At 42.5% G+C, this 13,736-nt stretch overlaps 1 pseudogene; it reads right to left on the bottom strand.

Moving 5' to 3' along the window:
- Positions 1–6,010: 6,010 nt before the first annotated feature.
- Positions 6,011–12,408, bottom strand: LOC117552698 (annotated as a pseudogene).
- Between the last annotated feature and the right edge of the window lie 1,328 nt (positions 12,409–13,736).

The raw sequence follows: 13,736 nt of genomic DNA, 5'->3' as shown, positions 1-13,736 counted from the left end.
AGCCACTGATGTGTCTGCAGTGTCTAAAGCTAGCTTAGCTGCTAGTAAACTACACTTGCTAACCAAAACAAGCTTAAGTGTAACACTTGCTTGTTATATCCTGGCCAAACTAGCCCTTTCTTCTACTGCCTGCAACAACAGCTTTTATATTCTTTGTTCACCCATGAGGTTGAAGGGCAACACTAACCTCATCAGCTGCAACTGTTGAGACATGATTGTTGCTAATGAGCTACACCTGTGGCTGTGACCCTGTGATTGGTCTTTTAAAAAAAACTCACTTATAAAAGCTTGTATAGCTGTCAAGCAGAAGGTATTGCCTGTTTGGCCAGGATATACACAAAGCAAGTGCTTCACTTTAGCTTGTGTTGGTTAGCAGGTGTGGTTTGCTAGCAGCCTAAGCTAGCTTTAGACACTGCTACAGTAGATGGGCAAATGAAGCTTGAATGAAACATTGAACACTTGGACAATTGTTTCGAAAATAGGTTCTTTTTACAGTTACAGCGACCTCCTCCTGGCGAAGTGCAAGGCTTGTGCAGTGGGTTTATCGTATATTTGCCTTGAAAAATATTCGACCACACACACAATATCATGTTCTATTTGCAATTAAGATTGATAATTGTGGTATTGGGTGATTGAGAAGAGAGTGCTGGAAAATGTGGCAATGTGGTTGGGTGTGCGTTGTGTAATTATGGCAGGGGTGGTGATTATGTGGGATGGGGAACAATCAAGATCTTCATTTGTGGTTGTTAAGAGTGGGTGAGGTCCCTGATAATTTATTCAGGAGGAATTACTCAGACCTACTAATTGACCTAACCGAAGTTATTGAGTCTATGTAAGTTTTACCTGGTTTGGCTCAGATCCACCAACGTACAGCAAGATCTCACCTCTATTAACTCCCCGAAGAACCAGGTTCAATTAACTTCTGTTTCAATTCAGACACCTCTCTTAAATCTGTTTAGCGATCCCGAAGGATTTTGATATCAGCAAATGAGGTGTGGCCCTACCTAAGCGTGAGTGTGGCAGGGTGTGCAATGCTGACCTTTGAAGCAGGAGCGGAGAGCGCAGATGTCTTTTAAAGTTGTCCCAGTCCAAAAGGTGGGATTCAGTTTATTTGAAGAAAAATAGGTCCAAACTAATACAGGGTTTTACCTTCTCTCTTTACAACATGATAATCATACTAAACTAAATGATGCTGTGATCATGTTTCACAAATATGAAACTTTCATTCACAGTTTTAAATTTATTACCAAATTGTAATTTCAACTGCCCAATTCAGTTTGTGATTTTTAAATCTCCCGATAGAATTTAGAGACATTTCCTCATAAATGACCGGTGATAAATAAAAAGCACATTCAAACTTTCATTTTCAACCCACTCAATTCACATCAATTTTCATACCTTTTTTCCGACACAGTACGGCGGGAATAACCATTAAAAAACCCATTCCTATCCGCATGAATTCGGAGGAAGATTCCTCACAGGTGGCGGGACTAATATTCACAAACACATCTCCCATCAAATCATTCCCCTCAGCAAACACATCTCCCATCAAATCATTCCACTCAGTTCACAAAGAAATTCACTCAGCATTCAACCAAGACATTTTGAGAGATATTTACCAAGTCTGAGAGAACCTTACCGAGAGCTATTAACCCAGCTCTGAGTGCCAGAGCCTACCGGGAGAGAGCATACCAGGGGAACCCCCATCTCTCTCTCGCTCCCTCCCAAAAAGCCAGTCTCTTTATGCTACAAAAACCGGATAGAAAACCCCAAAAACACCTCCTCCATACCCACCAATGAAAAAACTGGGCATGGCCACTGATGTACAGGACTGGACATATTCTATTTGCTATGGCATAAGACACACCTTCCCATGTTTGTGTAAAAAAGGACATGACCAGACATATTCTATGGCCATGACATAACCACCTTTTTGAGGCCTCAATGTATTTCTCCTTAAGTCCGGAGCCCCCCTCCCTGTGTACTGCTGTGAGAGGAGAGGGGAAGAAACTGCCTACTCTCTATCAGAGAGTAAGGCATAAATCATTATAGGCCTTACACTCAATTTAACAAACCACTTGTGTTTTGTTTATACTATAAATATAGAAAAACCTAAATATGAAGCATTTTCATTGTTGGTTATACAAGAATATAATTGATTATATTTTATTATAACTAACTTTCGTTTTAAGTATTCAACATACTATGAAGATCTCAACAGTGGACGTTTCTCCTGGAGGCAAGGGAAGCCAGGCTTCCCCTGTTTTTTCGGAGTGTAGTTAGAATTTTAATAAATAAATAAAAACACTTCGTTTAGTTTCGGAAATTCTTTGTTGTGTGTGCTGCCGGCCCGTCTCTCCCCCATTCTCATTAAGTATTTTTACAAAGAGTGAAACAGCGCCCCCTCTAGATGTTATGGTGAAACAGTAGATTGCACTCTCTGCTGCGAGAGGAGGCCAGCCGAAACGCATCCTAAAACCCGGAACGAGTAAGCTGCGCTCGGGTTCCCTCGACAGAAAGCAATGGGATTTCTCCATAGGATTTTGGAAATAGCTCGAAATAAGGTCTGTGGAAAACGAACCTGTTAGATCAATGCACGTTGTGTCGGATAATATTCACAGTCTACCCTACTTTTATAATTTTCGAATCATAAATCGAATCGATAGAAGATAGATAGCGTCACTGCACCCACCTCTCACCGCCGTAGAAAGTAGCAAGCAAACTGAAGCAAGTGCAATTATGGAGGGTGAAGATTTGGAGTATTTACTCAAAAATAATTGTACTAAACTTCCGCTAGAGCAGCAACAACAACAAATACAATCTGATGACAGGCCAATGCCCAAACTGGAGCTGTGTACATCGAGGTAAAGAGCGAATCGGACGTAAAACGTTAAAGGTCTCCTGATTTAGTTTGTGAAGAATAGCTTATTAGAGTTTGGGCTGGAGAGTGCGTGCGGACCTGTCGGTTAGATAACAGGCGTGTGTAAGCCTGCATCTGTATGATACAAATGTGTGTAAAATGAATACCGGGTGCTGTAATCACTCATTTGTTACGTTATTATATTTACCACCACACCCCCCCCCGACCCAAAGAAAGGACGTATTATTGGCTTCCCCTAATTTTTTTCCCCACGCCACACTACTTGGATCTCAACACCACAGGTGAGGGTAGGAACGAAAATGGCCCGGTAGACAGAGAGCTTTGCCTTCTGGCCTCAGCTCTCTGTTCGTCACAACGGTGCGGTAAGCGACTGCAGTACCGCTCCCGCTGCTCCGATTCTTCCCGGCCCATCTCACGCTCCATTGTTCCCTCACTTGAGAACAAGACCCCGAGATACTTGAACTCCTTCACTTGGGGTTAAGGACTCATTCCCTACTTGGAGTGGACAGTCCCATCGGTTTCCTGCTGAGAACCAGGCCTCAGATTTGGAGGTGCTGATCCTCATCCCAGCCGCTTCACACTCGGTTGCGAAACTCGATTCATTGAGTGCTGAAGGTCGCAGACCGATGAAGCCATTAGAACCACATCATCTGCAAAAAGCATTGGTGCAATCCCTAGTCCACCTAACTGCAGACCCCCTCCCCCACGACTCGAAATCCAAACCATGTATATTACAAACAGGTATTGGTGACAAAGCGCAGCCCTGGCGGAGGCCAACCCTCACCGGAAATGGGTCCGACTTACTGCCGAGGACCCGGACACAGCTCTCGCTTTGAGGAGTACAGAGATTGGATTGCCTGAAGTAAGACCACCTCACCCATACTCCCGCAGCACCTCCCAAGTAACTCCCTGGGAACTCGGTCATACGCAGTGGCGTAGCTGTGGGTGGGCCCGGGTGGGCCTGGGCCCACCCAACATGCACGTCTGGCCCACCCACAGCCAATCAGCGCTCATAGCGCAGAGCCGGGAAGCCCAGAAGGAAAGTGCCACAAACTGCAGTTCATCTAGTGGCCGACAGGGGATGGATGCAAAAAGGAGCAATTCCCATAGACCCCCATGTTAAAATGCCCAACTTTACAGCAGAAATAAACATGTTTCTAGCCTGGATCCAATAAAAACGTATTCTGGATATAGTTAGATTCCACCTTCATGACAATGGAATAGGGAGTGCATTTTTTTTACCGTGAGTTTTTATAGCAAGTAAAGTAACTTTTGCCGTGAGTGAATGGAGCGAGGGGGCGGGGCAGTAGTTTACCACACACGCAGCTGCTACATGCAGCAACACACACACACGGAGGAGATGGCGGAGAGAACGCGCTCCCGAGGTGTGGTTAAAACTATAGCCGTGTCGATGTGGACAATACTCGTTACCAAAAGTGGGAATAAGAGTTTAGCATGTAAGGGCGGAACACGAGCAATTTGTCCTAAACATTTAGCAAAAGATCTTCACATTCAAGACGGAGGAATGCACCGGGTTCGACTGTCTTTCTAGCAGCTCTGTAGCCCCATCCACGGAGTAACGTTTCCCACGTCAGGTATGTTTATGTATGCTAGCAGCAACACACGGAGTTAACTACATTATACAAACATGGGTTAATGATTAGAGGTAACTGAGTTACTCTTTATTTTGTTAAGTTTCAGCTATTCTGTTTACATTCTGTCATCACATTATTTAATACGATGTGTTGAAACATTTTGTTTCTTTTGATGTGAAATATTATGTATTCAATTAAATAAAAAGCAATGTTAGTTTTGTTCACAATTTGTTTAGTTAGTTTGCCTTATTTTTTCTCTCCAAAAGAACCGATAAGAGTAATGTTAAAGGACCGGATCGATAAGACATAGACATACTTTATTGTCATTTCAACAAGACACAGAGTGTACTATAAAACGACCATTTCGTTGTACTGGCTTACAGGAACAGGATAATATAAAAACTTGCTAAAATGTACATATAAAATAAATAATAGTGACGTGGTGCTGATAAAATTAAAGATAAAGTGTGCGTTTTTAAAATATAAAGACTTACTATACATATAAATAAAATAGACATACTATATAACAAGTGCTCTTTACACAGCGTAATGTAATCTTTATGTACTGGTCTACTTGCTATTCAGCAGTCTGATGGCATGGGGGAAAAAGCTATTGCAGAATCTGGCTGTGTTGCTCTTAATGCTGTGGAAGCTCTTGCCGGAGGGCAGCAGGGAGGAACAGAGCATGGTGAGGATGAGTGGGGTCTTTCAAAAATGTTCTGGGCTTTTGTCAGGGAGCGGTTTCTGAGCGGGTTGTCTCTGATGGGAGGGAGAGAAACTCAGATGATCTTCTCTGCTGTCCTAACCACTCTCTGCAGAGACTTCCAGTCTTTGGCGTTGCAGTCTCTCGACCAGATGGAGATGGTCAGCACGCTCTCTATGTGTCCTCTGTAGAACGTGGTGAGGATGGGAGGGGGGAGCTGTGCAGGAAGTGTAGGCGCTGCTGTGCCTTCTTAAATAGTGATGGTCGTGTGAGTGGACCAGGTCAGACTGCTTGTGATATGCACCCCCAGGAACTTGGTGCTGTCTGTAGTCTTCACTGCTGTGCCGTTGATGTTGGAGAGGTGGGGTGACAGTGCTTTTTGTTCTGAAGTCGACAATGATTTCTTTTGTTTTATTGACATTCAGGATCAGGTTGTTGGTGTTACACCAGTCTGTTCACCTCCTCTCTGTAGGCCTGTTCGTTGTTGTCCCTGATGAGTCCCACCACTGTTGTATCGTCCGCGTACTTTATGATGTGGTTGGTACTGGAGCATAAACATAATCGCTATCGATAAAAGTAGTAGTACCGCTAAAGCCTTAACGATACCCATCCCTATGTGGATGTCAGTTTTACACACATTCTGAGGCCGCCGTGCCTATGTTTTTTGTTTTTCACTGCTAATTTATGCTTATGTTCTATTAGTTGCATTAAAAAATCATTAAAATCATTAATGAAGTTTCGCTCAGACCCCACGCTTAATATGTCTCCCCCCTGGCCCACCTACATTCTCCAGGCCCCACCCACCACAATAATTCCTGGCTACGCCACTGGTCATACGGCCTTCTCCAAGTCTACAAAACACATGTGGACCGGATAAGCGTCATAAAAATAGTCATTAAAAATACAAATATTTATTTTTATTTTTAATGAACAAGGTAAATATTATATATTTGGTATCAGAAAATGTATAGTCTACAATTAAATCTCGTTTAAAAATTGTGTTACGATTGTCTAAAGTCACATGTTTCCTGCTGGCCGCAGAAATCTTTGCCCGCGTATCATTACCCTCTCTCGCCTGGGCGCTAAGAAAGGAGCCCAAGTAAGTGCAGCAGCAGCAGCTGCTATCTGTAAACTACGCCGCCGAAACATAATTTCAGCCAATCAGTGTCGTCAGATCTGATGGTCATAGGGCGCCAATTTCAGCACCCAATGCAGTCTGCGAGTTGTTTGGACTCGTATCCAAGGTGACGCTACAGTAGTTGATGACTGGCTGCGTCTGCAGGTGGAGACTCCGGGTGCTAGTGGATCGCCGGAGCTTAACATTTACATGCTTATTGTAGTTGTAAGTGCAATGCCTGTAGCACCATGGAGCATATGTTGTGAGGCTAGACCTGTATTTTACAGGAAAGGAGTGAGCAGAGTTGTCGATTCTTTGTTCAGTTTTCTGTGACTATCTTCCTCACCCTCTCAGACTTTGAGTTGCGTGCGCTACTAAAGAGACGCGCTACCATGGAAACCAAACAATGGTGTAGCTGTATTAAAGTCAGAGTGGAAACAGTCGTGAGTCAAATCTGATTTTGTCAGAATGACTCCGGGAGGAAAACCGGGAGAGGGCAATGAAATTGGGAGGGTTGGCAAGTATGACACAGTTCGTCTCCTGATTTTTAAATGGGAATTCAATCATTTGAGTGTTCCCAAAGCACCAGTGTTCTGCAGTTTGTGTGGGCCTCTACTGTACTGTTGCAGTTATACTGTAGAAAATGTCCAGGACAAGGTATTTGGAAGTTTCATAGCTTACCACACTGAAGATTATGGCTTCTCTCATTTTTAAATCTAACATCACCAGAAGTCATAATTTAAGGGGGTAATTTTTTTTCCGGGGAGCATCCCCCCCGGACCACCCAGTATGGTTTGATCACCATTTCCATAGCCCCACCAAAATATTTTTCCACAGCCGCCACTGGGAGCCTCAGTGTAGAGCTGCTAAAATTGGAGTGACTTGGTATTCAATAAATACAATCCAGATATTAAACCCAGGTAATCCTACACACTTTTAACGGCAAGGGTTGATTTAGAAATGAGTAACATTTCTGCTAGGAAATTAAAAGCCAAAAACTTAATCTGAAGCAAAAATGCTATGTTCAGTTTTAGCTTACAGTTCACCTGATTAACAAAAAGAACAATGACATATGCATGTCTTTTCTGCCTGTTTTCGACATACTATACAATGTAAAAAATATGTAACAAAAAGTCATAGTATGTTGAAAAATATCAGAACAATTTCGAAATAAGGCGTAGTATACTAGGAAAATGAAAACAACGACCGTCGAAGTAATAAGTATAGTATGTCGAAATAAGGCGGCGGAAGGAAACGACAATATACGTGTAAAAAAAGACGGACATGTCGAAAATATGAGGAAACTACCAAGTATGTCGAAATTTTGCAAAAAACGTCTGTGTTTTGATGTCCGAAATAAGGCCGCGTACTATCATCTTTCAAAAATAATTAGTTTAGGAGGCGTTGACAGATATGCGACAAAGACAGCTTTTAAGAAAACAGCTTTATTAAATTCCAAAATGACCAATTAAAATGGTACTTCCTTCAAATATGGGCAGCATAAGCTTTGTCTGCAAGGATTGTCGAACTCCTGTGAACAGAAAACATTACAATTGTGAGTTACTACACTTAAAATGGGAGATTTGTATATGTATGTGTTAAAGCTCTCACCTTTATTCATAGCGTTGGCCAGATATCGAAACCTAGCGTTGGCCGGATATCGAAACCTAGTCACTTTGACATAGCGAGAAGGAGGGTGGAGGGCAGGCTTGTATGATCCTGTAGCTCGTCTTGTGGCAGCAAGTGTGGTTGTAGCAAGTGTAGTTGTAAGAGCTGAAGTGGGCTGGATTGTGGGACTCTGCAGATCTGGCATTCAAAAAGAGAAATGCTTAAAATCGAATATGGGGAGTAAGTAACCTGGTCACCTTGAGAAAGTGAACAAACTACTTTACCTGCTGCAGGATGTGTGGTATGGAGGAGGCTGCCGATTCCAGCTGCATCGGACTCAAATCTGTGCACTGAGAAGAGTCGAAGGAGACCAGAGAGAGGATAGGTACACTGCATTGTCACCCTGCAAGAAAAGGCACATTCACCCACACATAGATGGCAATTTCTGCCTTTAAAACAAATCAACAGACTAAAAAAGGGATACTTACCTTTCCCTTAGCATTATCGGAAACAACCTTGCTAGGTCTGAGGAACTTCTTGCTATAGAAAATCTCATTTTCATAGGTCACATTTTCACTGTTGAGCTGTAGGCAAAGATGCAAACGGTGAAACATTTAGTTTATGACATTCAGATGTTCTTTTTGTTGCCAGTGTCAAAGAGAACGATATAGCAGCGGTACCTTGACTGTGGATCCACAGCTGTTGAGAGAGAAGAGAACAGAGCCCTGCTGCCGTCTGTCTCTTGGGGGCCACAGTATTTGTCTCTCAGGTTGGTTCTAGCAGGATTGCCTCCATTTGGTGATGGCCAGAGCCAAGTCAGCCACCACAGTTATCCTCCCATCAGTCGAACACCACTGTAGAGAGGACCATCGAGTTATCCTCAATTCAGCTAATCTTACAGATCTTAAAATAAAAAAGACGCATGTTCTTACTAATGAGTTCTGTGGTAGAGAACGGACAAGTCTTGATAGTCGATCCCTTGACCTCTGATGTTTCAAGATCCCGCAATGATGATTTCAAAAGTGCCAAAGAATCCCTTCAAGGATACGTTCTATAACAACATATGCAGTTTAGTCATTGATCAATACAGCGGTCAAATAAAGAGCATTTGCTGCCACTCAGTCTCATCTCACCTTGGTACTCGTAGCCGTGAGAGAAGAGCGGGCACCTCGAGCAGCAGACTGTTGCTATCGTTGATCATGGTGTAGCCGTGCTGGTCTGCCAGCTCTGATGTCAGCAGGTCTGAGTCGATAGTGATCTCCCACAGGTAGTCAAAAAGGCCGGTGGTCCAGCTGAAGCTGATGCCAGGACTCCGTGCAGACAGCAATCAAATTGCGGAGGAGCTGTTACAAGAAAATTGGTTAATCTGCTAGCCGCCATTACAAAAAGAGGATTAAAAAAACACTTAACGGTATGGACTTACAGACATCTGGTGACCAATGCTACCAACAGATTCCATGTGGTAATAAAGGTCCTTTTCAGGCAAAACTGTCAAGTGTGAAGTTGATGTTGAGTATATAATGAAGAGCATCTGTTTTAGTAGAACTAGGAGACATAATACAATTCATTATGACTGAGCTCATGTCAAGCTGCAAACCTTTGGAGTCATCCCTTAAAAAAACACCTTCCCTGTTGCAGGACGACAGGGTCTTCAAAAGGCACCTTCATTTGTAGCCATGAGTGTTTGTTGGATGAACAACTTTTGTGATAATGAAAACTGCTTACGCTTAGGGCCTACTGTAAATCTTGTCCATTCAAATGAACAGCAGCCAACTGTATGTCTTCAGGGACGTCTCCGAGGTAACACCGTGAACATGTTTTCTCAAGACAGTTTGGTTTTCAGCGAAGATGGGGCTTTGGCAGCAGGGGAGTGGCCAAGTCCTGAGGGAGCGGATCCTGGTTTCTACACGATCCTCATCCACCAGGATTTGTTCCAAGTAGAGATGATAGACATAAAACTCGTAGAGATCGTCCTCCACAGCACTCTGAAGAAAATACATATCGTTTGTTAAGAAAAGTAAAGTACAAATGTTGTTCGGATCCAGTTTGTAAGAGTTAAATGTTTTCTCTTTGAGTATCTGTAATATCTAACATTAAAAGATGATCTTGAACCTTTGAGAACTATGAGTTTTTATTTAGAGACCATGAATGTATCTGCTTACTTTAATTTAGCCTACAAACCCCAGTGTGTATCTATGCTCTTAGGTTTTTGATTTCTGACCTTCCTGTATCGTCCTTCAGCATTTTCGGGAATGCAGATCTGGATTGTGTTGTTCTGCTTCCCCACAATGTAGCCCCTCTCCTCTGCACTGGCTGCGCAACAAGTTCACCCTTGAGACCAACGTTGATTTGTTGGCCATCTATATTTGGGTACAGCATCTCAGGAGTCTCCCCATCATGTAGCCGCTTTCATGATACAAGCTTCATCTGTTAAGAGTACATCAGATTCATAGCTTTACTTTTCCAAGCAAGTTGAAATAATCCAAAAATAGAAGAATGTGTTAAAATACTGACCCATGGAGCAAGCAGCCACAAGGTCAACCATGAGGACAAACCCAGCTTTGTCTGGAGAATATAGTTGCATGTACTGCTTCTACTGGAACACCATTGACCTGGAGAGAGCGCTACATTAGAAACTCTATGCTCAGATTTACAAAATAGGCATTATTAACCAATGGCTTACCTCAGTGCTGAATGACTCAGGTTGTCCATACGGAGCACGAAATACCAAGCCTTCCTTCAGTGAAGAGAAACGCATATCCCTGCTTACGAGCGTCTGAGATGTTATTGGCGGCAACTGCTCGTCATTCTGTCTGAAACATCACCTGCCAGTCTGAAGTGGTGGACCTATGAGCCTGGATAGAGATTTAAAGGGTCCCCTATTATACCGTTTTACATCAACATATTATAGGTCTCAAGTATACAGACAAAACATGTCTCTGAAGTGTTTGGCTCGAAATACCAAACAGATCATTGCAGCATCCCATAATCCCCTCTGTTTCAAGCCCCGTTTCAAAAGTGCTGAATCTGTGACTGTTACTTTTAGATGAAAAATAAGGAGCCCCTCCCCTCGGAGAGATATTTGGTTAAAAAAAAAAAAACCCAATGGTGCTCTAGGAGGTGATTCAGGTGATAAGGGGGGGGGGGGGGGGGGGGGGGTTACCTTGGTGGTGATTGGCTAATGGTTACACAAGCCAAAAAATCGTTATGACATCATAAAGTGGCCAAAATCTGATCAGCTCATTTTCAGACAGGTTTTATATAAATGGGATCGGGACAAAAAGTGAGCAAATCTTTTTTCCTTAAACTTTCAGAATCTTTTTACACAGAGGGGTTTATGTATGAAAAGCCCTGAAAAAGTGGATTTAGCATAATAGGTGACCCTTAAGTCTTAAATCGGAGGGAAAAAAAAAGGGAATTCTCCACAGAAATAAATTAAACTTACAGGTTTGAGAGAATTCCAGTCATCCTTCTTTGTTCCAGAGGGACAGGTGACTTCACTCCTCACAGACACCTGGAAAGAAGTCATGATAGTCACCATCTGAAATACGCCATAAGATATACAACCTCAGATGTAAACCCGCTTACCTCCATGTAGTTGGTCTCACAGGTAACCTCTCTGGGAGACCAGGGGAGAGATGGAGAACAGGTATTTGTCTGCAAGGGATAAGTCACCTCGCTTCTCCTTCTTTGTGTCACATTTAGGTTAAAGTTGAATGTGAACATTTCATCATCCTAAAAATCAAGTAGAAAATTACAGGCTGCCTAGCCTGCACAGTAAAATACATTTTCAATGTCAATTTGTACACACTTTGTTCTGAGTTTGACAGCTGAAGTAAGAGGCCCGGAGCTCCACATGGCTGGTAGAGGGTGAACATTGATACTGTAGCCACACTGTGCCGCATACTGCTGAGTGATGGCGTACGCACCTGGTCTCATCTGGAAGAAAAATAAAAATGATCGATATCAATATTAACTCTCAACATCCTGAAAGTAACAGGTATACTGGTAAACAAAACATGGAATAATAAACTATTAAGGTCATGTTTTTCCTAAAGGTAAAATGATGGTTCAATCAATTCAAGACGATTGATGAACAGGCACTGCTCATGTGGAATAAGTTCCTAAAATATTCTGTGTTGGCCTAGCATGATAAAGTTTTCCAGAACTTACCAACTGCCTCAAAGTGAGGTTCGTCCCCAGTGAAAGAGAGATCGACAGCTATCATGAAGTAACGATCATGGACACTCCATACGAAGCACTCCTATGTGCACAAACAAGTTTAAGTTCAACATATGAACAATATTAAATGCATGTCAATGGGTTGTTATTTTTACTTACCATCTGAATGCCAACAGTCTCTGCTCTTGACCACAGAGACAGAAGTAAAGCGACACTGAAACAAGAGCAGAATGTCTCTGAATACAAAACGACAAAATGAGTGGTCCAGGCCTATATTTGACCATAAAAAACAACTTACCCAATGCAAAAACCCAAACGCCATAGCCACTGATGTGTCTGCAGTGTCTAAAGCTAGCTTAGCTGCTAGTAAACTACACTTGCTAACCAAAACAAGCCTTAAGTGTAACACTTGCTTGTTATATCCTGGCCAAACTAGCCCTTTCTTCTACTGCCTGCAACAACAGCTTTTAATATTCTTTGTTCACCCATGAGGTTGAAGGGCAACACTAACCTCATCAGCTGCAACCTGTTGAGACATGATTGTTGCTAATGAGCTACACCTGTGGCTGTGACACTTGATTGGTCTTTTAAAAAAACTCACTTATAAAAGCTTGTCTAGCTGTCAGCAGAAGGTATTGCCTGTTTGGCCAGGATATACACAAAGCACGTGCTTCACTTTAGCTTGTGTTGGTTAGCAGGTGTGGTTTGCTAGCAAGCCTAAGCTAGCTTTAGACACTGCTAGATGGGCAAATGAAGCTTGAATGAAACATCGAACCACGAAAAATAGGTTCTTTTTTACCAGTTACAGCGGGCCTCTCCTGGCGAAGTGCAAGGCTGGCAGTGGGTTTATCGTATATTGCCTTGAAAATATTCGACACACACACAATATCATGTTCTATTTGCAATTAAAGATTGATAATTGTGTGTATTGGGTTATTGAGAAGAGAGTGCTGGAAATGTGGCATTGGTTGGGTGTGCTGTGTTAATTATGGCAGGGGGTGATTATGGTGGGATGGGGAACAATCAAAGATCTTCATTGTGGTTGTAAGAGTGGGTGAGGTCCTGATAATTTATTCCGGGAAATTACTCAGACCTACTAATTGACCTAACCGAAGTTATTGAGTCTATGTAAGTTACTGGTTGGCTCAGCTCCACCAACGTCAGCAAGATCTCACCTCTATTAACTCCCCGAAGAACAGGTTCAATTAACTTCTGTTTCATATTCAGACAACTCTTTTAAATCTGTTTAAGCGATCCCGAAGGATTTTGATATCAGCACATGAGTGTGTGGCCCTACCTAAGCGTGAGTGTGGCAGGGGTTGCAATCTGACCTGTTGAAGCAGGAGAGGAGAGCGCAGATGTCTTTTAAGTTGTCCCAGTCCAAAAGGTGGGATCAATTTATTTGAAGAAAAATAGGTCCAAACTAATACAGGGTTTTTTACCTTCTCTCTTTACAACATTATAATCATACTAAACTAAATGATGCTGTGATCATGTTCAAGATATGAAACTTTCATTCACAGTTTAAATTTATTACCAAATTGTAATTTCAACTGCCCAATTCAGTTGTGATTTTAAATCTCCCGATAGAATTTAGAGGCATTTCCTCATAATGACCGGTGATAATAAAAAGCACATTCAAACTTTCAT

The sequence above is a fragment of the Gymnodraco acuticeps genome, unplaced genomic scaffold (genome assembly GCF_902827175.1).
Source record: "Gymnodraco acuticeps unplaced genomic scaffold, fGymAcu1.1, whole genome shotgun sequence".
Lineage (NCBI taxonomy): Eukaryota > Metazoa > Chordata > Actinopteri > Perciformes > Bathydraconidae > Gymnodraco > Gymnodraco acuticeps.
The sequence above is the reverse complement of the archived record's forward strand: the minus strand, read 5'-3'. Positions and strand labels throughout refer to the sequence as shown.